Here is a 24,996-nt window from a genome sequence, read left to right as displayed (position 1 = left end):
AAACGGGTTACAAAAGGCCCTCCTTTGCCAGCTGTATCTCCTCCACCAATATCTATGGAGCTAAGCCTCCCACATCGGTGCTGCCAACAACCGCCACTAGGAATGCTGGTGGACCGAGTTCCACCCCAGCAGCCAGGAGCCAGAAGTCACTAGGAAGGTGAGCGCAGGAGGGCTCCACCAGCCTGTTTCACAAAGCGTCCTATGCTGCAGGAGCACCCAAAAGTGTCTATGGCGCTAAGAGGACTGGCCACGTCTCCCACGCTAGTGCCACCTACAACCATCACTAAGAACACTGGGGGACTAAGTCTCACCACAGCAGGCAGGAGCCAGAACTCGATAAGAAGGTGAGTGTGGGCGGGCTCCACCAGCCCGTTTCACATAGTGTTCACGTTGCAGGAGCACCCAAAATTCTTTGTGGCACCGGGAGGGCTGGCCATACCTCCCGTGCTGGTGGTACCAACAACCACCACCAGGAACTCTGGGGGACCGCGTCCCACCCCAGCAGCCAGGAGCCAGAAATCGATGAGAAGGTGAGCGCTTTCGAACTCCGCCAGCCCCTTTCACAAAGTGTCCCTACTGCAGAGCTACTTAACTCACAGCATACTCAATACCTTTGAGGTTGTATGTCAGAAACAATAGAGCAACATACCGCTAAAACTGAGTACGGTTGCCAAAATGCCAGCTAACACAGTATCATGACAGTAAGTTAATGTAGTTAAGTAGAGATTGACTTCCATTCATTAAGGTACAAACAGAAGGATAAGCACCAAGAAGTAACCGGCGCCTGTCAGCTCAAAAGTTAGGACTCAAGGAGGCTGCCAAACACACCATGAGGCCACAATGCGCAGCGGGGTTCTCGAGTCCACGGGCATACCCAGGGTATGAAGTCATCCACTTCTGTTTGCGGCCGCTGAAACCTTTCTTGGCACCACCGATGAGCAGTCATTTTTTGTTTATTGGGCAGGTTTGTTTCCTTACACGACTCGTGCCCAACAGTTTGTTTTTCACCACTACTAAGGGGTAGAGTTGATTTTCCACAAATGTTTTAAACGCCCTCTACTCACAATACTGTTCTTTACTATGCTGGAAGCTAATTAATAAAAATGACTTCTTCAACTTTCCTGTATCCAATATTTTCCCCAAGGGCATTTCTGCTCCTAAGATCTTACTGTTTTACTTTATTTGCTGCATCTGTGTTTCTTCTAATCATCTTCCTCTGAACATTATTTTATTGAAGGAGACAAACAAACATTATTTTATTTATAATAATAATTTTTTAAGGCAAATTTTGTGTTACTTCTTTAGCTCCTTTGTGTATGGGTAGAACAAAATCTGCCCATCGTGCTGTAATGCCTCTGCTGCACATCCATCTGTAATGGATTATAACCCTTTTTGTGTTGTTCAAGAGACTATGCAATTTCTTCAAATATCCCACTTCCTACTTCTAATATTACAACTAAATTAGCTCCTAGTTTAAGGCTTTCATCCAGAAAACGGGTTACAAAAGGCCCTCCTTCGTCAGCTGTATCTCCTCCACCAATATCTATGAGGCTAATTCTTGGAGAAATAGGAGTGCTTAAGCCATACATGAAGGAAACCGATATACGTTTTCAGAATTATGATGAGCAGTGGTTTACTAAGGAGGGTATAGTTGTTCATATAGAGACTAGAGTGGATTCTTTTCAGTCTGTTGTGAGTTAAGTTTCCTCTATACAATTGCAAATTTCACATCTTCAGAAGCAGGTTGAGTATTTTGAGAATTGTAAAAGTCACAAGAACCTTTGACTTTATGGATTAGCAGATGAACTTGAAGGCTCTACTTCAATCACCTTTTTTCAATATTTTCTTCCAAAGATTCTTGGTCTTCCTGATACACCAGCTTAAAATATTGAAACGGGTCACCGTTTAGGTCACAGTCCACAAACAGCATCTTCAACTAATAAACCACAACGTGTTATCCTGTTTTTTTCTTTAATACGCTGATTTGCTGAAAGTACGTCAGGCAGTCAAACGTATAGAAAGAATTTCTTGGCAAGGGTCCATTCTTTTCTTTTCGTAGAGGTATGCTAAAGCAACGGTGAAAAGAAGGAAGGTGTTTTTGGACATGAGACCAGCACTTTGTAGTTTTAACACAGGATTTGATCTTATAAATTCTTACCTTTTCAAAGTTACTTTTTAGTTAAAAATAAAACTACAACCTAGGAAGATGCAGACAAGAAGACATGGAAGTTACTAGATCTCCTGACTGACTTTATATTATCTCATTTTAAGTCTATTCTTTGATGTTTGTAATATGTACTGCACATGTGTTTTCTTTTGTCAGATGCTGTTTTTCATAATTCTTCAATGTGACTTCACGCCCCTCTGTTTATCTTTTTCTTCCTCAATCTTTTTTATCTTCTCTTATTTCTTTTTTTTCTCCTATTGTTTTCTCAGACATCTCTTATCAAATGTATCTCTTTTCTCTGTTCTCTGCCCTAATTTGCATTATTTCACATCCTTTTTTGTCGATTTCTTTTACTTATTAGTTTATTTTTTTCCTCTTTCTTGACACTTTCATTTTCTTTCTAATACACTATCTATTTTTCTATGTTATTCCAGTTTCATAGTTATATCTTACAATCTGTATATTGTCTTGACCATTTGATAGTTCCTCTTGCATTTTTCTATATTTTAAACATATTAATGCGTTATAGCTTGCTTTAAGGTTCATTTCAAGAAACTTTGAGGGTTGTAACCCATATATTTAGCTAGAAAGGTGACATTGTTTTGTTACAAGAATATCATATCTCAGATAAAGGATTACCTAAGGTCAAGAGACAGTTGTTAGGTCAAAGTTTTGCATCTCCTGGTTCAGGGAAAACGTATCGGAGTTGATATTTTGTGTCATGAAGGCCTCAATATACAAGTCATAGGCCAGAATTCAGATGATGAAGGTAGATGGGTTTCAGTTTCTAAATGTGCCAATAAAATTCCCTTAACCATTGCTAATCTATATGCGCCTACTAGTCCTGATAAGCCCCTTTGCCCCCACGTGTTGTGGCAATTAATGACTTCTAATGATGATTATTTATTAGTAGGTGGTGATTGTAGTATAGTTTATAATCCTATTATAGACATATGCTCTAAAACTCGCTTTATTCCTTCCCACATCCATTCTCAGCTCAGATTTACAATATATCAAAGATCTCTTTTTGATGCTTGGAGGTTATGTAACCTGACTCTTTAGGAGTATACTTTCGTTAACCCTGTTCATTTTTCCCCAATCTTGAATAGACTATTTATTTATATCTAACGCCCTTTCTCAACATCTTATACATTCAGATATAGGTTCAATATTAATATTGGACCATGCCCCAATTACCGAGGATTTAGATCTCCTTCCACTGACTCTTGGTATCAGAAGATGGATATTTACACAAACCTGGAAAGATGCCTCGAAAGTATCTTTTCAGGCATGGTGGTATGGAGTCTGTTATAATCACAGACTAGACAGAGCATATGTGTACCCAATTACTCTTGCTATTAAAAGAGATGTCTTCTAGTTGCCCATAACAAATTCTTTAAATTGTTCTACACAAAGATCATATTTCCCAAATCCTCAGATTGAAGAAGTACCTAAACCTCTATGAATTTTATTTAAGCTCATTGTTATTGCCAATATTTGATATTGCCTCTGTTTAGTCATAGATTTTTACATAAATGTTTTGTAAGTATTAACTTTTTCTATGGTGGTATATGGTTCTTTTTTCTCTTCACTCTTTCTCTCCTTTCCTTTTCTTCTACATTTTTAAATATTTTTTTTTATGCATAATGAATATCTTTTGTATTATTTTCTACTGACAATGCACGTTTTTCTAAAAAAAAAATATTTTAAAATTAAAAACAAACAGAGACAGCCAAATCATAGTAGTTAAGACTTAAAGAGATGAAGTACTTCTCATTTTCTGGATGGAGTCCTTGTCAAGGCATACATCAAACTGCAATTTGTACCTATCCAATAATTGACATCCAATATCTATCAAATGGCACAATGTCCCAATTGCATTGTTTGATTCATAAATCCTTCTCAAACAGCGGCCGAAGACAAAGACAAAAGTTTCAGTCTTGTGCTGGGTGAAAAGTCAAAGTACGTGTCCTCTGTGTGAATCCTTAAAGCATCCTCCAATAAATGCAAACAAATGGCAATGTATTTGTGGCAAAGATATAAAAAATAAGGGCCAGATGTACGACCATAGTAAATTACGACTTCCAATTTGCTGTCGATTGCGAGTCGCAAATTTGGAGTCACAATTTATTATGTACAACAGTGTCAGTGACACTGATTGCGATTCCCAATGGGGTTGCAAAATGCGAGGCTCATTCATATATATGAGGCACTCGCATTTTGCAACCCCATTGTGAATGGCTAGCCCTCCCAGGGATGGTGGCCTGCTGGGCTCAGCAGACCACCATGTCTGGGACTGCTTTGAAATAAAGCAGCTTTATTTTTATTGCAGCTTATTTTCCTTAGAAAAATGGGATGCATTTAATAAAAAAAATGAAACATTTTAGTTTAATTTTTTAAGGGCAGGCAGTGGTCCCTGGGACCACTGCCTGCCATCAAATATATTTTTGCAAACATTTGCAAAGGGGAAGGGGTCCCGTGGGGAACCCATCCCCATTTGTGATTGCATGGTCATTTTCAAGTGTTTTGCAAACGCAATTGCAAAACATTCATACATAGCTCATGATTTGCGATCAGGAAGGGAACGCACCTTCCTAATAGCGAGTCGCAAAACCTATTTTGCGACTCGCTAATTGATTAGCGTGTCTCAAAATAGGTTTTGTACATGGGCCCAAGGTTTTAGCGTGTGCAAATGGGTCTAAAACCCATTTTCGCACGCTAAAATTCTTCGTACATCTGTCCCTAAATGTATACGTTGAGGCCCAGATTTTGCGTCAGGGTTGCGTCACTATTTTAGCACAACTCGGACACAAAATCTAATTTGTTAAATAGTTGTACGGGATCGGGAGCAGGAGGGGTAGAAGGGACTGAGTCTGACACTTGTAGTAAGGATTTCAAAGACGGCTTTATGTTCATTTAGGCTTTTCGTCTTCTACTAGTGAGTCTCAATCGTGCAAACTCGTCCGGCTCCGTCCTTACGCCCTTGGGAAACGCTGGTAGTTCCAGGGTGCTTCTACCACGCAGGGGGTGGATGTCCGCCAGACGGGAGGTTCAGCTGTGTCCGTCGGAGGCGGTGTCCTCAGTAGGGGTCGGGAAGGCAAAAGAAAGGAGAAAGAAAGCAATCACTCTGATGTTCCTCGTAGGACGTTTGGGGCCGGGGAAGTGAGGGACACCAGGTGCGGAAGTGTATTTACAAATGAGCGGTACTGTGCCTTTCGTGCTCATGAGGGTAAAGGGATGAGGAGTCTATACACTTATATACACACTGGCTGTTAGTCGTTCGGCTGGCCACTACGAGTACCCCAACCCGCCACTCTGCCCCGTACCTTTGTGAGCCAGGCTCCATCCACGGGAACGTGACGGGGCGAATCACCGATACGTTGGCCTCCTGGCTTGAAGTCCACAGCTGGGCTCATCAGGGTTTCTTCCTCGCCGCACTTCGGTTCCGCTCTCGCTCTCCAGTCTCTCACGCCTTCTTCCTCCAGGGAAAGCCGTCCTAGGTCTTCCGGGTTCCACCTTCTTTTAGCTCCATGACGACACAGGGGGGCAGAGATACGTCTCCCTCAACAGCCGAATTAAAGGTGCCGTGTCACTTCTTGTCTTCGTCTCCCCACCGGTGCTCAGTGTCCGCCCGAGGCCACTCCTCCGGCCAAGGGGAGGCAGGCTGTTTGACGGGAACAGAAAGGGGCGAAAAGGGAACAGCTGACCACCAGTCGTGTGAAACATCAAGTTCTTCACTGTAGGCGTCACGGTGGTGCCCCGCCCCATCACACACCTCCCCCCCTGGAATCTCCCGATCGGGGAGAGGAAAGATCCTTGACAGATAGTCCGCATTCCCGTTTTCCGTGCCCTTTTTATGTTGCACAGAAAAGGAGTAGGGCTGGAGGGACAGGAACCACCTGAGCACTCTCGCATTCACTGTTCGATTCTGGTACATCCATTTTAATGGAGCATGATCGGTCTGTAGGACGAAGGCCCTCTCTTTCAAGTAATAGTGTAACTTGTCAATGGCCCACTTGATACCCAGGCACTCACGTTCCACAGTGGAATATCTACTCTCTCTAGGAAACAACTTACGGCTGGTATATAAAATGGGATGCTCTACCCCATCGTCGCCCACCTGTGACAGTACAGCCCCTATACCTACGTCTGAGGCGTCAGTGGCAAGTATGAAGGTTTTAGTGAAGTTGGGGGACTCTAAGACCGGGGCGGTTGTTATAATGTTTTTCAAGCCTTCAAATGCGTCTCGGGTTTCCGAGAGGGGTTCTCTATCTCCTTGGGTCTGACGTCTTTTAGTAGGAGATCCATGAGGGGCGCGGCGACCTCAGCAAAGTTAGGAATAAACCTCCTGTAATAGCCGATTAGTCCCAGGAAGGCTCGTAATTCTCTTTTGTTGTTCGGAAGACATGTATTCCGAATGGCTTTCACCTTCTCTGCTTGTGGTGCAATAGTGCCCTTCCCCAGGACATATCCCAAGTAGTTGACGCTGTTGACAGCGGCACGGGATTTCTTTGAGTTGATGTGCAACCCGGCTTGTTGTAGCGCCGACAGGATGATGCATAGGTGCCTTAAGTGCTCCTCCCATGTTTTGCTGTAAATGACGATGTCGTCCAAGTAGGCCGAACTAAATGATGGATAGGGTTTCAACACATGGTTCATAAGGCGCTGAAAGGTGGCAGGTGCCCCGTGTAATCCAAACGGAAGTACCGTGAACTCATACAGTCCGTCGTCGGTGACGAAGACGGTCTTCTTTCTGTCTTCTTCACGGAGGGGCACCTGCCAATACCCTTTTGTTAGATCAAGGGTGGTGATCAAGACAGCGTTCCCTAGTTTTCCACCAGTTCGTCCACCCGGGGTATGGGGTATGCATCAAATTTAGAGATGGCATTAAGGGCCCTAAAATCCATACAGAATCTCTTCGATCCGTCGGGTTTCGGGACCATCACAATCGGGGAGGCCCAACTGTTTTGGATGGCCTGATCACACCCAGTTTTAACATATCCAGCACCTCCTTTCTCACGGCTTCTCTTCTGGATGCGGGGATCCTATATGGCCGTTGCTTCACTGTTTTTCCTGATTTTGTTTCAATACAGTGCTCCACCAAGGTTGTCTTCCCTGGTAAGTCAGAAAAGATATCGGACAAGGGTTGTATGACGTCCTGAAGATCCTTCTTCATTTGGTCGGTAAGATCCGGGTTTATAACGAGGTGTTCTATTGTTGACGCGTTTTCTGGCAGCGTGGGAAGCACCAGGTTGTTGCCACGCGGAATCGGACCAATCCACTTCTTCAATAAATTGATATGGTAGCTTTGGGTTTTAGTCGGGAAAAGCCGAAGTCTATACGTGGTGCTTCCAATCGTCTCCATCACCTCATAGGGTCCCACCCATTCGTTCTTGTTGGAAATAGACGGTAGGAGTACCAGTGCCCATTCCCCTACTCTGAGTCTTCTTAGTTTGGTTCCCTTGTCATAATACTTTTTCTGTTTTTGCCTTTGTTGTTCCAGGTTAGCATATGCAAGGCTTAGCAGTTTTCCCAAGTTTGAGCGTAATTGCAGTGTGTATTCCAGGAGGGACTTCTGTTCTTGTGCTTCTTGTGTTTCCCAGGTGTTTTTCGTCATCTCCAACAAGGACCTCGGGACACGTCCGTATAGGAGTTCAAAAGAGGATTTTGAGCCCAGAGCACATATAGCGCTAGTGGAAGCAAGCGGTCCCAAGCCTGACTTTCTGTGGATAGCATCTTCTTTAAGGTAGATTTCAACGTCTGGTTGTACCTTTCGACCAGACCATCGGTCTGGGATGATAGACCGATGTCTTCAGGTGATGGATGTTCAGGGACTTGCAGACCTCTTTCATCATGCGTGACGTAAAAGGAGTCCCCTGGTCTGTTAAGACCTCTTTGGGAAAGCCGACACTGGTGAACAATTCCACAAACTTCTCTGCCACGTTTGCGGTGGTGGGAGCCCTTAGGGGAAACGCCTCTATGAATCTTGTAGCGTATTCTACGATAACGAGCCCATATTGGTGTCCCTTAGATGACTTGGGCAGGGGTCCGATTAGGTCCATCCCTACCCGCTCGAAGGGTACACCGACAATAGGCATGGGGTGTAGAGGCGCAGCCGGGGGTCTGTGGGTATTCTTTCGCTGGCAGATTTCGCACTTCTTACAATAGTCCTGCACATCTCTGTAGATGCCTGGCCAATAGAAATGCCGCACAATGCTCTCAGTGGTTTTTTCTTTGCCTGCATGTCCAGCCGTTAGATGGGCATGAGCAAAGAAGAGTACTTGCTCCCGGAAGGATAAGGGCACTAAGTGCTGAGGGCCTTTTCCCGCTTCTGCCTCCCTATATAGGAGGTCATTCTGTATGACAAACCTGGGAAAGGATGGGTTTGGTGCATCTTGGGCGGCATGAGCGGCTTCCCAGGCATTGTACAGAGTTCTGTCCTCTGCTTGTGCGAATCTGAAGCTGCGATCCAATATCCACGGGTCAGGGTTTATGAGAGTTGCCTTGGGAACCTCTACAGTCAGGGGGCGTTCAAATACAGTCTTCCGAAATAGGGCAAGGAACTCCGGATTGTCTACCCCCAGAATCATGTCCTCTGGAAGGGAGTCCACTACTCCTACTTTCACTATACAAGCTGGTTTGTCTTTAGGCCGTATAGTAACATGGGCTAGAGGGTAGGGCTTTATGTCCCCATAGACTCAGCGGATATGAACCAGGGTATCGGGTACATACTAATTGGGGAGGACAAGGCGTTCTTGGACAACTGACTGTCTGCAGCCTGAGTCTAAAAGGGCTTTCACCACATGATCATTTATCCTCATACTCACTTAGAATGAGGTTCCCATCTCTGCGGAGTATAGAACGGTTTTGGCTAGATAGCCCACCTCCATCGGCTCTTCTGTTTGGTGTTTTCTAGGACATAAGCGGGCAATGTGGCCCCATTCGCCACACTCGAAGCATTGGGGCCCACGTAACATAGGTGATTCCATCCTGGATGGTCTGGGTCTTGACGGTTCTATTATCGGTTTTGTTTTTTTCTCTGGTTTGACAGGTGGCACGCTTTTGGTATATTTATCATGTTCCCATCCAGTACCGCGGGGTTGAGCTCGTGCATAATTGGCTGCCATCTCGATGGCCTGCTCTACCGTGAGCCCTGAGTGTTGCCTCAGCCATCTATGAGACCCATACGGAAGGACCTCCATGAACTGCTCCAGGTATATTTTGGCAAGGATGTCTTCTTTGGTGCTGGCCTCGGGCTTCAACCACTTGTCTGCCATCATTTTGAGCCGGAAGAAAAGGGTTTTCGGATTCTCCCCAGGTGACCCCCTTTTCTTTTCTAAATCGTACTCGATACGCCTCAGGGTCTAACCCCAAGTGATCCAGTATCACATTCTTGATCAGGTGGTATGGAGCATTGCCTACAGGGTTGGCCACCTGGTATGCGAACTGCGCCTCACCAGTCAACAAGGGGGCTAGAAAGAAGGGCCACTTCTCCTCCGGCCATCCTAGTGCCCTAGCCGCCCGTTCAAAATTCATGAGGAAGGCATCAGGGTCTTCCCCCTGTACGTATTTCTATAGGGCTATCCCCGAGGGGTTGGGTACATGTACCCTGCTCTCCACTGAAACAGGGCTTGTTGGTGTTGACATGTTTTTCTGCAGGCTTTCCAGCTGGGCGGATATGGTGTTTTTGAACAAGTCCCGGTCAGCTTGCGCCGAAGAGAGCTGACGCTCCACCGCCCATTCCAATTTCTCCTGCCCCTTTACAAGATGTTGTATGAGGGCGTCCATCTCGGGATTACAGACGGACTGAGATGTTAATCCTACTTCTGACACCAGTTGTACAGGAGGGGTAGAAGGGACTGAGTCTGACACTTGTAGTAAGGATTTCAAAGACGGCTTTATTTTCATATAGGCTTTTCGTCTTCTACTAGTGAGTCTCAATCGTGCAAACTCGTCCGGCTCCGTCCTTACGCCCTTGGGAAACGCTGGTAGTTCCAGGTGCTTCTACCACGCAGGGGGTGGATGTCTGCCAGACCGGAGGATCAGCTATGTCCGTCGGAGGCGGTGTCCTCAGTAGGGGTCGGGAAGGCAAAAGAAAGGAGAAAGAAAGCAATCACTCTGATGTTCCTCGTAGGACGTTTGGGGCCGGGGAAGTGAGGGACACCAGGTGCGGAAGTGTATTTACTAATGAGCGATACTGTGCCTTTCGTGCTCGTGAGGGTAAAGGGATGAGGAGTCTATACACTTATATACACACTGGCTGTTAGTCGTTTGGCTGGCCACTACGAGAAACCCAACCCGCCACTCTGCCCCGTACCTTTGTGAGCCAGGCTCCTCCCACGGGAACGTGACGGGGCGAATCACCGATACGTTGGCCTCCTGGCTTGAAGTCCACAGCTGGGCTCATCAGGGTTTCTTCCTCGCCGCACTTCGGTTCCGCTCTCGCTCTCCAGTCTCTCACGCCTTCTTCCTTTGGGGAAACGCCGTCCTAGGTCTTCCGGGTTCCACCTTCTTTTAGCTCCATGACGACACAGGGGGGCAGAGATACGTCTCCCTCAACAGCCGAATTAAAGGTGCCGTGTCACTTCTTGTCTTCGTCTCCCCACCGGTGCTCAGTGTCCGCCCGAGGCCACTCCTCCGGCCAAGGGGAGGCAGGCTGTTTGACGGGAACAGAAAGGGGCGAAAAGGGAACAGCTGACCACCAGTCTTGTGAAACATCAAGTTCTTCACTGTAGGCGTCACGGTGGTGCCCCGCCCCGTCACACAACTCCCCCCCTGGAATCTTCCGATCGGGGAGAGGAAAGACCCTTGACAGATAGTCCGCATTCCCGTTTTCCGTGCCCTTTTTATGTTGCACAGAAAAGGAGTAGGGCTGGAGGGACAGGAACCACCTGAGCACTCTCGCATTCACTGTTCGATTCTGGTACATCCATTTTAATGGAGCATGATCGGTCTGTAGGACGAAGGCCCTCTCTTTCAAGTAATAATGTAACTTGTCAATGGCCCACTTGATACCCAGGCACTCACGTTCCACAGTGGAATATCTACTCTCTCTAGGGAACAACTTACGGCTGGTATATAAAATGGGATGCTCTACCCCATCGTCGCCCACCTGTGACAGTACAGCCCCTATACCTACGTCTGAGGCGTCAGTGGCAAGTATGAAGGTTTTAGTGAAGTTGGGGGACTCTAAGACCGGGGCGGTTGTTATAATGTTTTTCAAGCCTTCAAATGCGTCTCGGGTTCCCGAGAGGGGTTCTGTATCTCCTTGGGTCTGACGTCTTTTAGTAGGAGATCCATGAGGGGCGCGGCGACCTCAGCAAAGTTAGGAATGAACCTCCTGTAATAGCCGATTAGTCCCAGGAAGGCTCATAATTCTCTTTTGTTGTTCGGAAGACATGTATTCCGAATGGCTTTCACCTTCTCTGCTTGTGGTGCAATAGTGCCCTTCCCCAGGACATATCCCAAGTAGTTGACGCTGTTGAAAGCGGCACGGGATTTCTTTGAGTTGATGTGCAACCCGGCTTGTTGTAGCGCCGACAGGATGATGCGTAGGTGCCTTAAGTGCTCCTCCCATGTTTTGCTGTAAGTGACGATGTCGTCCAAGTAGGCCGAACTAAATGATGGATAGGGTTTCAACACATGGTTCATAAGGCGCTGAAAGGTGGCAGGTGCCCCGTGTAATCCAAACGGAAGTACCGTGAACTCATACAGTCCGTCGTCGGTGACGAAGGCGGTCTTCTTTCTGTCTTCTTCACGGAGGGGCACCTGCCAATACCCTTTTGTTAGATCAAGGGTGGTGATGAAGACAGCGTTCCCTAGTTTTCCACCAGTTCGTCCACCCGGGGTATGGGGTATGCATCAAATTTAGAGATGGCATTAAGAGCCCTAAAATCCATGCAGAATCTCTTCGATCCGTCGGGTTTCGGGACCATCACAATCGGGGAGGCCCAACTGTTTTGGATGGCCTGATCACACCCAGTTTTAACATATCCAGCACCTCCTTTCTCACGGCTTCTCTTCTGGATGCGGGGATCCTATATGGCCGTTGCTTCACTGTTTTTCCTGGTTTTGTTTCAATACAGTGCTCCACCAAGGTTGTCTCCCCTGGTAAGTCAGAAAAGATATCGGACAAGGGTTGTATGACATCCTGAAGATCCTTCTTCATTTGGTCGGTAAGATCCGGGTTTATAACGAGGTGTTCTATTGTTGACGCGTTTTCTGGCAGCGTGGGAAGCACCAGGTTGTTGCCACGCGGAATCGGACCAATCCACTTCTTCAATAAATTGATATGGTAGCTTTGGGTTTTAGTCGGGGAAAGCCGAAGTCTATACGTGGTGCTTCCAATCGTCTCCATCACCTCATAGGGTCCCACCCATTCGTTCTTGTTGGAAATAGACGGTAGGAGTACCAGTGCCCATTCCCCTACTCTGAGTCTTCTTAGTTTGGTTCCCTTGTCATAATACTTTTTCTGTTTTTGCCTTTGTTGTTCCAGGTTAGCATATGCAAGGCTTAGCAGTTTTCCCTAGTTTGAGCGTAATTGCAGCGTGTATTCCAGGAGGGACTTCTGTTCTTGTGCTTCTTGTGTTTCCCAGGTGTATTTCGTCATCTCCAACAAGGACCTCGGGACACGTCCGTATAGGAGTTCAAAAGAGGATTTTGAGCCCAGAGCACATATAGCGCTAGTGGAAGCAAGCGGTCCCAAGCCTGACTTTCTGTGGATAGCATCTTCTTTAAGGTAGATTTCAACGTCTGGTTGTACCTTTCGACCAGACCATCGGTCTGGGATGATAGACCGATGTCTTCAGGTGATGGATGTTCAGGGACTTGCAGACCTCTTTCATCATGCGTGACGTAAAAGGAGTCCCCTGGTCTGTTAAGACCTCTTTGGGAAAGCCGACACTGGTGAACAATTCCACAAACTTCTCTGCCACGTTTGCGGTGGTGGGAGCCCTTAGGGGAAACGCCTCTATGAATCTTGTAGCGTATTCTACGATAACGAGCCCATATTGGTGTCCCTTAGATGACTTGGGCAGGGGTCCGATTAGGTCCATCCCTACCCGCTCGAAGGGTACACCGACAATAGGCATTGGGTGTAGAGGCGCAGCCGGGGGTCTGTGGGTATTCTTTCGCTGGCAGATTTCGCACTTCTTACAATAGTCCTGCACATCTCTGTAGATGCCTGGCCAATAGAAATGCCGCACAATGCTCTCAGTGGTTTTTTCTTTGCCTGCATGTCCAGCCGTTAGATGGGCATGAGCAAAGAAGAGTACTTGCTCCCGGAAGGATAAGGGCAGTAAGTGCTGAGGGCCTTTTCCCGCTTCTGCCTCCCTATATAGGAGGTCATTCTGTATGACAAACCTGGGAAAGGATGGGTTTGGTGCATCTTGGGCGGCATGAGCGGCTTCCCAGGCATTGTACAGAGTTCTGTCCTCTGCTTGTGCGAATCTGAAGCTGCGATCCAATATCCACGGGTCAGGGGTTATGAGAGTTGCCCTGGGACCCTCTACAGTCAGGGGGCGTTCAAATAGTCTTCCAAAATAGGGCAAGGAACTCCGGATTGTCTACCCCCAGAATCATGTCCTTTGGAAGGGAGTCCACTACTCCTACTTTCACTATACAATCTGGTTTGTCTTTAGGCCGTATAGTAACATGGGCTAGAGGGTAGGGCTTTATGTCCCCATAGACGCAGCGGATATGAACCAGGGTATCGGGTACATACTGATTGTGGAGGACAAGGCGTTCTTGGACAACTGACTGTCTGCAGCCTGAGTCTAAAAGGGCTTTCACCACATGATCATTTATCCTCATACTCACTTAGAATGAGGTTCCCATCTCTGCGGAGTATAGAACGGTTTTGGCTAGATAGCCCACCTCCATCGGCTCTTCTGTTGGGTGTTTTCTAGGACATAAGCGGGCAATGTGGCCCCATTCGCCACACTCGAAGCATTGGGGCCCACGTAACATAGGTGATTCCATCCTGGATGGTCTGGGTCTTGACGGTTCTATTACCGGTTTTGTTTTTTTCTCTGGTTTGACAGGTGGCACGCTTTTGGTATATTTATCATGTTCCCATCCAGTACCGCGGGGTTGAGCTCGTGCATAATTGGCTGCCATCTCGAAGGCCTGCTCTACCGTGAGCCCTGAGTGTTGCCTCAGCCATCTATGAGACCCATACAGAAGGGCCTCCATGAACTGCTCCAGGTATATTTTGGCAAGGATGTCTTCTTTGGTGCTGGCCTCGGGCTTCAACCACTTGCCTGCCATCATTTTGAGCCGGAAGAAAAGGGTTTTCGGATTCTCCCCAGGTGACCCCCTTTTCTTTTCTAAATCGTACTCGATACGCCTCAGGGTCTAACCCCAAGTGATCCAGTATCACATTCTTGATCAGGTGGTATGGAGCGTTGCCTACAGGGTTGGCCACCTGGTATGCGAACTGCGCCTCGCCAGTCAACAAGGGGGCTAGAAAGAAGGGCCACTTCTCCTCCGGCCATCCTATGCCCTAGCCGCCCGTTCAAAATTCATGAGGAAGGCATCAGGGTCTTCCCCCTGTACGTATTTCTATAGGGCTATCCCCGAGGGGTTGGGTACATGTACCCTGCTCTCCACTGAAACAGGGCTTGTTGGTGTTGACATGTTTTTCTGCAGGCTTTCCAGCTGGGCGGATATGGTGTTTTTGAACAAGTCCCGGTCAGCTTGTGCCGAAGAGAGCTGACGCTCCACCGCCCATTCCAATTTCTCCTGCCCCATTACAAGATGTTGTATGAGGGCGTCCATCTCGGGATTACAGACGGACTGAGATGTTAATCCTACTTCTGACACCAGTTGTACGGGAGGGGTAGAAGGGACTGAGTCTGACACTTGTAGTAAGGATTTCAAAGACGGCTTTATTTTCATATAGGCTTTTCATCTTCTACTAGCGAGTCTCAATCGTGCAAACTCGTCCGGCTCCATCCTTACGCCCTTGGGAAACGCTGGTAGTTCCAGGGTGCTTCTACCACGCAGGGGGTGGATGTCTGCCAGACCGGAGGTTCAGCTGTGTCCGTCGAAGGCGGTGTCCTCAGTAGGGGTCGGGAAGGCAAAAGAAAGGAGAAAGAAAGCAATCACTCTGATGTTCCTCGTAGGACGTTTGGGGCCGGGGAAGTGAGGGACACCAGGTGCGGAATTGTATGTACAAATGAGCAATACTGTGCCTTTCGTGCTCGTGAGGGTAAAGGGATGAGGAGTCTATACACTTATATACACACTGGCTGTTAGTCGTTCGGCTGGCCACTACGAGTAACCCAACCCGCCACTCTGCCCCGTACCTTTGTGAGCCAGGCTCCTCCCACGGGAACGTGACGGGGCGAATCACCGATACGTTGCCCTCCTGGCTTGAAGTCCACAGCTGGGCTCATCAGGGTTTCTTCCTCGCCCCACTTCGGTTCCGCTCTCGCTCTCCAGTCTCTCACGCCTTCTTCCTCCGGGGAAACGCCGTCCTAGGTCTTTTAGCTCCATGACGACACAGGGGGGCGGAGATACGTCTCCCTCAACAGCCGAATTAAAGGTGCCGTGTCACTTCTTGTCTTCGTCTCCCCACCGGTGCTCAGTGTCCGCCCGAGGCCACTCCTCCGGCCAAGGGGAGGCAGGCTGTTTGACTGGAACAGAAAGGGGCGAAAAGGGAACAGCTGACCACCAGTCTTGTGAAACATCAAGTTCTTCACTGTAGGCGTCACGGTGGTGCCCCGCCCCGTCACACACCTCCCCCCCTGGAATCTCCCGATCGGGGAGAGGAAAGACCCTTGACAGATAGTCCGCATTCCCGTTTTCCGTGCCCTTTTTATGTTGCACAGAAAAGGAGTAGGGCTGGAGGGACAGGAACCACCTGAGCACTCTCGCATTCACTGTTCGATTCTGGTACATCCATTTTAATGGAGCATGATCGGTCTGTAGAACAAAGGCCCTCTCTTTCAAGTAATAGTGTAACTTGTCAATAGCCCACTTGATACCCAGGCACTCACGTTCCACAGTGGAATATCTACTCTCTCTAGGGAACAACTTACGGCTGGTATATAAAATGGGATGCTCTACCCCATCATCGCCCACCTGTGACAGTACAGCCCCGATACCTACGTCTGAGGCGTCAGTGGCAAGTATGAAGGTTTTAGTGAAGTTGGGGGACACTAAGACCGGGGCGGTTGTTATAATGTTTTTCAAGCCTTCAAATGCGTCTCGGGTTCCCGAGAGGGGTTCTGTATCTCCTTGGGTCTGACGTCTTTTAGTAGGAGATCCATGAGGGGCGCGGCGACCTCAGCAAAGTTAGGAATGAACCTCCTGTAATAGCCGATTAGTCCCAGGAAGGCTCGTAATTCTCTTTTGTTGTTCGGAAGACATGTATTCCGAATGGCTTTCACCTTCTCTGCTTGTGGTGCAATAGTGCCCTTCCCCAGGACATATCCCAAGTAGTTGACGCTGTTGAAAGCGGCACAGGATTTCTTTGAGTTGATGTGCAACCCGGCTTGTTGTAGCGCCGACAGGATGATGCGTAGGTGCCTTAAGTGCTCCTCCCATGTTTTGCTGTAAATGACGATGTTGTCCAAGTAGGCCGAACTAAATGATGGATAGGGTTTCAACACATGGTTCATAAGGCGCTGAAAGGTGGCAGGTGCCCCGTGTAATCCAAACGGAAGTACCGTGAACTCATACAGTCAATCGTCGGTGACGAAGGCGGTCTTCTTTCTGTCTTCTTCACGGAGGGGCACCTGCCAATACCCTTTTGTTAGATCAAGGGTGGTGATGAAGACAGCGTTCCCTAGTTTTCCACCAGTTCGTCCACCCGGGGTATGGGGTTTGCATCAAATGTAGAGATGGCATTAAGGGCCCTAAAATCCATACAGAATCTCTTCGATCCGTCGGGTTTCGGGACCATCACAATCGGGGAGGCCCAACTGTTTTGGATGGCCTGATCACACCCAGTTTTAACATATCCAGCACCTCCTTTCTCACGGCTTCTCTTCTGGATGCGGGGATCCTATATGGCCGTTGCTTCACTGTTTTTCCTGGTTTTGTTTCAATACAGTGCTCCACCAAGGTTGTCTTCCCTGGTAAGTCAGAAAAGATATCGGACAAGCGTTGTATGACGTCCTGAAGATCCTTCTTCATTTGGTCGGTAAGATCCGGGTTTATAACGAGGTGTTCTATTGTTGACGCGTTTTCTGGCAGCGTGGGAAGCACCAGGTTGTTGCCACGCGGAATCGGACCAATCCACTTCTTCAATAAATTGATATGGTAGCTTTGGGTTTTAGTCAGGGAAAGCCGAAGTCTATACATGGTGCTTCCAATCGTCTCCATCACCTGATAGGGTCCCACCCATTCGTTCTTGTTGGAAATAGACAGTAGGAGTACCAGTGCCCATTCTCCTACTCTGAGTCTTCTTAGTTTGGTTCCCTTGTCATAATACTTTTTCTGTTTTTGCCTTTGTTGTTCCAGGTTAGCATATGCAAGGCTTAGCAGTTTTCCCAAGTTTGAGCGTAATTGCAGCGTGTATTCCAGGAGGGACTTCTGTTCTTGTGCTTCTTGTGTTTCCCAGGTGTATTTCGTCATCTCCAACAAGGACCTCGGGACACGTCCGTATAGGAGTTCAAAAGAGGATTTTGAGCCCAGAGCACATATAGCGCTAGTGGAAGCAAGCGGTCCCAAGCCTGACTTTCTGTGGATAGCATCTTCTTTAAGGTAGATTTCAACGTCTGGTTGTACCTTTCGACCAGACCATCGGTCTGGGATGATAGACCGGGATCACTGAAATAATATCGAGGGACAGAATATCGACCAACAAAAATATCGTTGAGAAAATATCGAGAGACAAAATATCGAGTTTCTTTCTACAAACAGGTAAGTACAAAAATATCGAGTTAAAAATATCGTTTACAAAAATATCGTTGTAAAAAATATTGACTTTAATAAAAACAATGTTTAATTACATTAATATAAAAAATTAATTACTAAAATATACTTAACAATACTTAAAATAACTTTTAATAATTAAATAATTAATGAAAGTAAAAAAATAATATTTTTTTATCATATTTCTTAAAACATATATATATATAGTAACAAAATTTTATTAAATAATAGCCAATATTATTAACGTACAAATACAATAGAGTAAAAATTACTATTCCCACTCCAGTGGGTGCAACAGTAGGGAAAGCGTTGGATAGCGTAGGGGTTAAAATTACTATTCCCACTCCAAGGAGTGCAACAGTGGATATATGACGTTACAACGCAACTTTTACAACGCACTACCATTACAACGTAAGTATTGGTAAGTATATAATAATTTTTATAATTTAAATTATTTAAAATTAATTTAATATAATTTAATTTAATTTCATTTCATTAAATTAAATTAATGTACATTTAATTTTTCTTTCTTTTTACACTGTACCCCTGTACCCCAAAAACCCAAAACTGACCCTGAACCCTAAAAAAAACCCTTTACCCAAAACCCCAAAACTGACCCTGAACCCTAAAAATACCCCTTTACCCAAAAACTAAAAACTGACCCTGAACCCTAAAAATACCCCTTTACCCAAAAACCCAAAACTGACCCTGAACCCTAAAAATACCCCTTAACCCAAAAACTAAAAACTGACCCTGAACCCTAAAAATACCCCTTTACCCAAAAACTAAAAACTTACCCTGAACCCTAAAAATACCCCTTAACCCAAAAACTAAAAACTGACCCTGAACCCTAAAAATACCCCTTTACCCAAAAACTAAAAACTGACCCTGAACCCTAAAAATACCCCTTTACCCAAAATCCAAAAACTGACCCTGAACCCTAAAAATACCCCTTTAATTTAACATAATTAGCAATTAATCAATTAAATTAAATTAATTACCAATTACATTTTAAATAATTAACAAATATTATTTAATTACCAATTAATTAAATATTACTACCAATTAATACATTTACATATTTAATTAATTATAATTAAATTACTTCCCACCCTATTCCCCTATAAACCAACAACCCGCTACAGGAAATAAATTATTTTTATTTACATAATTAGCAATTAATCAATTAAATTAAATTAATTACCAATTAAATTTTAAATAATTAACAAATATTATTTAATTACCAATTAATTAATTATTACTACCAATTAATACATTTACATATTTAATTAATTATAATTAAATTACTTCCCACCCTATTCCCCTATAAACCCACAACCCGCTACAGAATAAAATTACACAATAATTACAAAAAAATCATTAATTAAAAATAATTATAACATAAAATGACACTTTTCACACATATTATAACATAAAAACACTATAAATAATTAAATATTATTTAAAAAACGATATTTTTTACTATCTAGATTATATACTTGGATATTTTCACTTTCTATATTATTTACAGTTGATATTACTTCACTTACCTTAAAAACGATATTTTGACTGTCGATATTCTGTCCTGTCGATATTTTGTCCAAACGATATTTAAAACTCGATATTGTGTCCAAACGATATTTTGGAGTCGATATTATGTCTGTGCACCGATAGACCGATGTCTTCAGGTGATGGATGTTCAGGGACTTGCAGACCTCTTTCATCATGCGTGACGTAAAAGGAGTCCCCAGGTCTGTTAAGACCTCTTTGGGAAAGCCGACACTGGCGAACAATTCCACAAACTTCTCTGCCACGTTTGTGGTGGTGGGAGCCCTTAGGGGAAACGCCTCTATGAATCTTGTAGTGTATTCTACGATAACGAGTGCATATTGGTGTCCCTTAGATGACTTGGGCAGGGGTCCGATTAGGTCCATCCCTACCCGCTCGAAGGGTACACCGACAATAGGCATGGGGTGTAGAGGCGCAGCCGGGGGTCTGTGGGTATTCTTTCGCTGGCAGATTTCGCACTTCTTACAATAGTCCTGCACATCTCTGTAGATGCCTGGCCAATAGAAATGCCGCACAATGCTCTCAGTGGTTTTTTCTTTGCCTGCATGTCCAGCCGTTAGATGGGCATGAGCAAAGAAGAGTACTTGCTCCCGGAAGGATAAGGGCACTAAGTGCTGAGGGCCTTTTCCCGCTTCTGCCTCCCTATATAGGAGGTCATTCTGTATGACAAACCTGGGAAAGGATGGGTTTGGTGCATCTTGGGCGGCATGAGCGGCTTCCCAGGCATTGTACAGAGTTATGTCCTCTGCTTGTGCGAATCTGAAGCTGCGATCCAATATCCACGGGTCAGGGGTTATGAGAGTTGCCTTGGGACCCTCTACAGTCAGGGGGCGTTCAAATACAGTCTTCCGAAATAGGGCAAGGAACTCCGGATTGTCTACCCCCAGAATCATGTCCTCTGGAAGGGAGTCCACTACTCCTACTTTCACTATACAAGCTGGTTTGTCTTTAGGCCGTATAGTAACATGGGCTAGAGGGTAGGGCTTTATGTCCCCATAGACGCGGCGGTTATGAACCAGGGTATCGGGTACATACTGATTGGGGAGGACAAGGCGTTCTTGGACAACTGACTGTCTGCAGCCAGAGTCTAAAAGGGCTTTCACCACATGATCATTTATCCTCATACTCACTTAGAATGAGGTTCCCATCTCTGCGGAGTATAGAACGGTTTTGGTTAGATAGCCCACCTCCATCGGCTCTTCTGTTGGGTGTTTTCTAGGACATAAGCGGGCAATGTGGCCCCATTCGCCACACTCGAAGCATTGGGGCCCACGTAACATAGGTGATTCCATCCTGGATGGTCTGGGTCTTGACGGTTCTATTATGGGTTTTGTTTTTTTCTCTGGTTTGACAGGTGGCACGCTTTTGGTATATTTATCATGTTCCCATCCAGTACCGCGGGGTTGAGCTTGTGCATAATTGGCTGCCATCTCGATGGCCTGCTCTACCGTGAGCCCTGAGTGTTGCCTCAGCCATCTATGAGACCCATACGGAAGGGCCTCCATGAACTGCTCCAGGTATATTTTGGCAAGGATGTCTTCTTTGGTGCTGGCCTCGGGCTTCAACCACTTGTCTGCCATCATTTTGAGCCGGAAGAAAAGGGTTTTCGGATTCTCCCCAGGTGACTCCCTTTTCTTTTCTAAATCGTACTCGATACTCCTCAGGGTCTAACCCCAAGTGATCCAGTATCACATTCTTGATCAGGTGGTATGGAGCATTGCCTACAGGGTTGGCCACCTGGTATGCGAACTGCGCCTCGCCAGTCAACAAGGGGGCTAGAAAGAAGGGCCACTTCTCCTCCGGCCATCCTAGTGCCCTAGCCGCCCGTTCAAAATTCATGAAGATGGCATCAGGGTCTTCCCCCTGCACGTATTTCTATAGGGCTATCTCCGAGGGGTTGGGTAAATGTACCCTGCTCTCCACTGAAACAGGGCTTGTTGGTGTTGACATGTTTTTCTGCAGGCTTTCCAGCTGGGCGGATATGGTGTTTTTGAACAAGTCCCGGTCAGCTTGCGCCGAAGAGAGCCGACGCTCCACCGCCCATTCCAATTTCTCCTGCCCCTTTACAAGATGTTGTATGAGGGCGTCCATCTCGGGATTACAGACGGACTGAGATGTTAATCCTACTTCTGACACCAGTTGTACGGGAGGGGTAGAAGGGACTGAGTCTGACACTTGTAGTAAGGATTTCAAAGACGGCTTTATTTTCATATAGGCTTTTCGTCTCCTACTAGTGAGTCTCAATCGTGCAAACTCGTCCGGCTCCGTCCTTACACCCTTGGGAAACGCTGGTAGTTCCAGGGTGCTTCTACCACGCAGGGGGTGGATGTCCGCCAGACCGGAGGTTCAGCTGTGTCCGTCGGAGGCGGTGTCCTCAGTAGAGGTCGGGAAGGCAAAAGAAAGGAGAAAGAAAGCAATCACTCTGATGTTCCTCGTAGGACGTTTGGGGCCGGGGAAGTGAGGGACACCAGGTGCGGAAGTGTATTTACAAATGAGCGATACTGTGCCTTTCGTGCTCGTGAGGTTAAAGGGATGAGGAGTCTATACACTTATATAGACACTGGCTGTTAGTCGTTCGGCTGGCCACTACGAGTAACCCAACCCGCCACTCCGCCCGTACCTTTGTGAGCCACGCTCCTCCCGCGGGAACGTGGCGGGGCGAAGCACCGATACATTGGCCTCCTGGCTTGAAGTCCACAGCTGGGCTCGTCAGGGTTTCTTCCTCGCCGCACTTCGGTTCCGCTCTCGCTCTCCAGTCTCTCACGCCTTCTTCCTCCGGGGAAACGCCGTCCTAGGTCTTCCGGGTTCCACCTTCTTTTAGCTTCGTGACGACCCAGGGGGGCGGAGTTACGTCTCCCTCAACAGCCGAATTAAAGGTGCCATGTCCCTTCTTGTCTTCGTCTCCCCACCGGTGCTCAGTGTCCGCTCGAGGCCACTCCTCCGGCCAAGGGGAGGCAGGCTGTTTGACGGGAAAAGAAAGGGGCGAAAAGGGAACAGCTGACCACCAGTCTTGTGAAACATCAAGTTCTTCACTGTAGGCGTCATGTTGGTGCCCCGCCCCGTCACAATATTTTAATGCACTCAATTGTACTCCTGATCGTCCTGCTAAACTTATGTGTGAAGTCTTAAGATCTGATGTCAATCTTGTGATGTCACTTCCTGTGATGCCACGTGCAATGTCACACATCATGATCCATGAATCTTGTCACTGGTCATATTGTCACTTGCATGCTGCCTAACTTAGTTTGTCCGCCAACTTCTTTTCTTTGGACTTATGGCCTGGCTGCCTGTGTGATCCTTGCCATGTCCAAGTCTTTCTGTGGCAAGCAGCTTCCAACACCTCTGAAAGCAGATGCTTCAGATTTTGATTTTTAAGTGCAGTCTTTGATTATGCTGACACACATTATCAGGATAGTGCTTTAAATCTGCAATTTAGACATTTGGTGAGCTTGTAAACTGCCTAGTAACACCAGCAAATAATGTAGGGAACTCTCAGGGTTTATATTGGGAGATGGGTGTGTAGTTGGCGAGCACCTCATGGTCTGCAGAATGCTTTTTGAGCCGGGACAGAAATGTGCCATGATTTCATCTAACTCGGAAAGTGGCAGCGGCGATGGAGGCTTTCAGGATTGAGGTAATGGGTAGATGTCATCTAAAGAAAGGGTAGCAGGGGCTTGTGTCCAATTACAGCCCAGAGTGGCTGGACTGTGCATTGGTGGCAGTTTCTTCCATGGTGATGTCTGACCAGGTGGATGCAGTTGCTCTCTTGGATGTGATGGGGCATCGGCCTGTGATGTCTGTCAGGTGTGGCTCAGGGTTGAAGTGGTTGTATATGAGGTTATATTGCTGCAAAATAATTGTGATATTTGGTCGTGAGCGTTGACTATTTGGTGGTCTGTATCTGCTGATGGCAGTGCCTGATGCCTATTTGTACGTGTCCCTGTATGTGATCAATCAATCAATCAATCAGGGGAATTGTAAGTGCGCTACTTATCCGTGGGGTTCCCAAGGCACGAGGGGGGTTTTGCAGCGCTGTTCAGTTGAAGAGCCAAGTCTTCAGTGTCTTTCTGAAGATCTTTGGGGGGGCACATCTGATGTCGATTGGGAGCTTGTTCCAGGTCTTGGCCACGATGTAGGAGAAGGCTCTTCCACCCGTTCTAGATTTGCGAATATGTGGGATTTCGGCGAGGGCTAGGTCGGCGGATCGGAGGTTTCTCTTAGGTACATGGAAGGAGATCCTCTCATTAAGGTATTGGGGATCAGTGTAGTGGTGGCATTTGTAGGTGTGGGTGAGTATCTTGAAAGTAACTCTCTTCTTTATGGGGAGCCAGTGGAGGTAGCGCAGGTGTTGGGTGATGTGTTCATGTGGAGGGCTGCAGAGGACGAGTCTGGCTGTGGTGTTCTGTATGGTCTGGAGTTTGAGAAGCAGAGACTTAGTGATCCCGGCATAGAGGGCATTTCCGCAGTCCAGTCTGCTGGTTATGAGTGCATGGGTGACAGTCTTCCTTGATTCGGGGGATCCATTTGAAGGTCTTTTGGTGGATGTGAAGGGTGTTGAAGCAGCAGGAAGCGACGGCGTTAACTTGTCGGGTCATGGAGAGGGAGGAGTTGAGTGTTCCCTTGGCTTAATATTCACCTGTGCTCCAGTTGTTTGCAGTGGTGCTTCATCATACTAAGCTTCATCATTTATCAACTGACTTGAGGTCTGGATCCCATTGCTAGGCTTGAAGGGAGCCACAGAGTCTGTGCAGGTAACGATTCAGTTGATTCGGGTACGCTGCTGCAGTGTTTGGCCCGATGTTCCGTGCGTTGGCCCATTCCAGTTTCAGCAAGCTGAGCTGTTGATGGTAGGTCCACAGTGATGTGGAATGAGGATGGTTAACATGATAAGGGCATGGTCTATCCAGTTTATTGGCCAGGGATTGTGAATTGAAATGTTGTTGAAGGAGGTGAAGATTGGATCCAGAAGATGCCCAGCAGAATGAGTCAGTCCTTTCACGCATTGGGTAAGGCTGCGTTTTCCAAGGTCAACAGGTAGTGAGGTATTCTAGGTGGCAGTTCCGTTCTCCACGGAAAATGAAGGTGCTGGTGCTGAGGATGTAGGGTGCCATGAAGTCTGAGACGACATCTACAAAGTTGGTGTGTGGTCTTGATGGACTGCAAATGAGTGTGCCACTCAGGGTGAAGTTGGCTGTGGTTTGGAGTTTGAAGGACATTTATTGCATGTAGCTGGCGGTTTTGTCCATGGAGGTAGTGGAACTGATGTTGTTCTTTAGGATGATGGCAATACCTCCTCTGGGCTTGTGCTGCCTGTCCTGCCTTTTAATTTTGGATTTCGGAGGGATGGCTGTGGCGATGTACAGGGCTGAAACAGTGTG

The sequence above is a fragment of the Lissotriton helveticus genome, chromosome 8, assembly GCF_964261635.1.
Source record: "Lissotriton helveticus chromosome 8, aLisHel1.1, whole genome shotgun sequence".
In the NCBI taxonomy this organism is placed as follows: domain Eukaryota; kingdom Metazoa; phylum Chordata; class Amphibia; order Caudata; family Salamandridae; genus Lissotriton; species Lissotriton helveticus.
The sequence above is the reverse complement of the archived record's forward strand: the minus strand, read 5'-3'. Positions refer to the sequence as shown.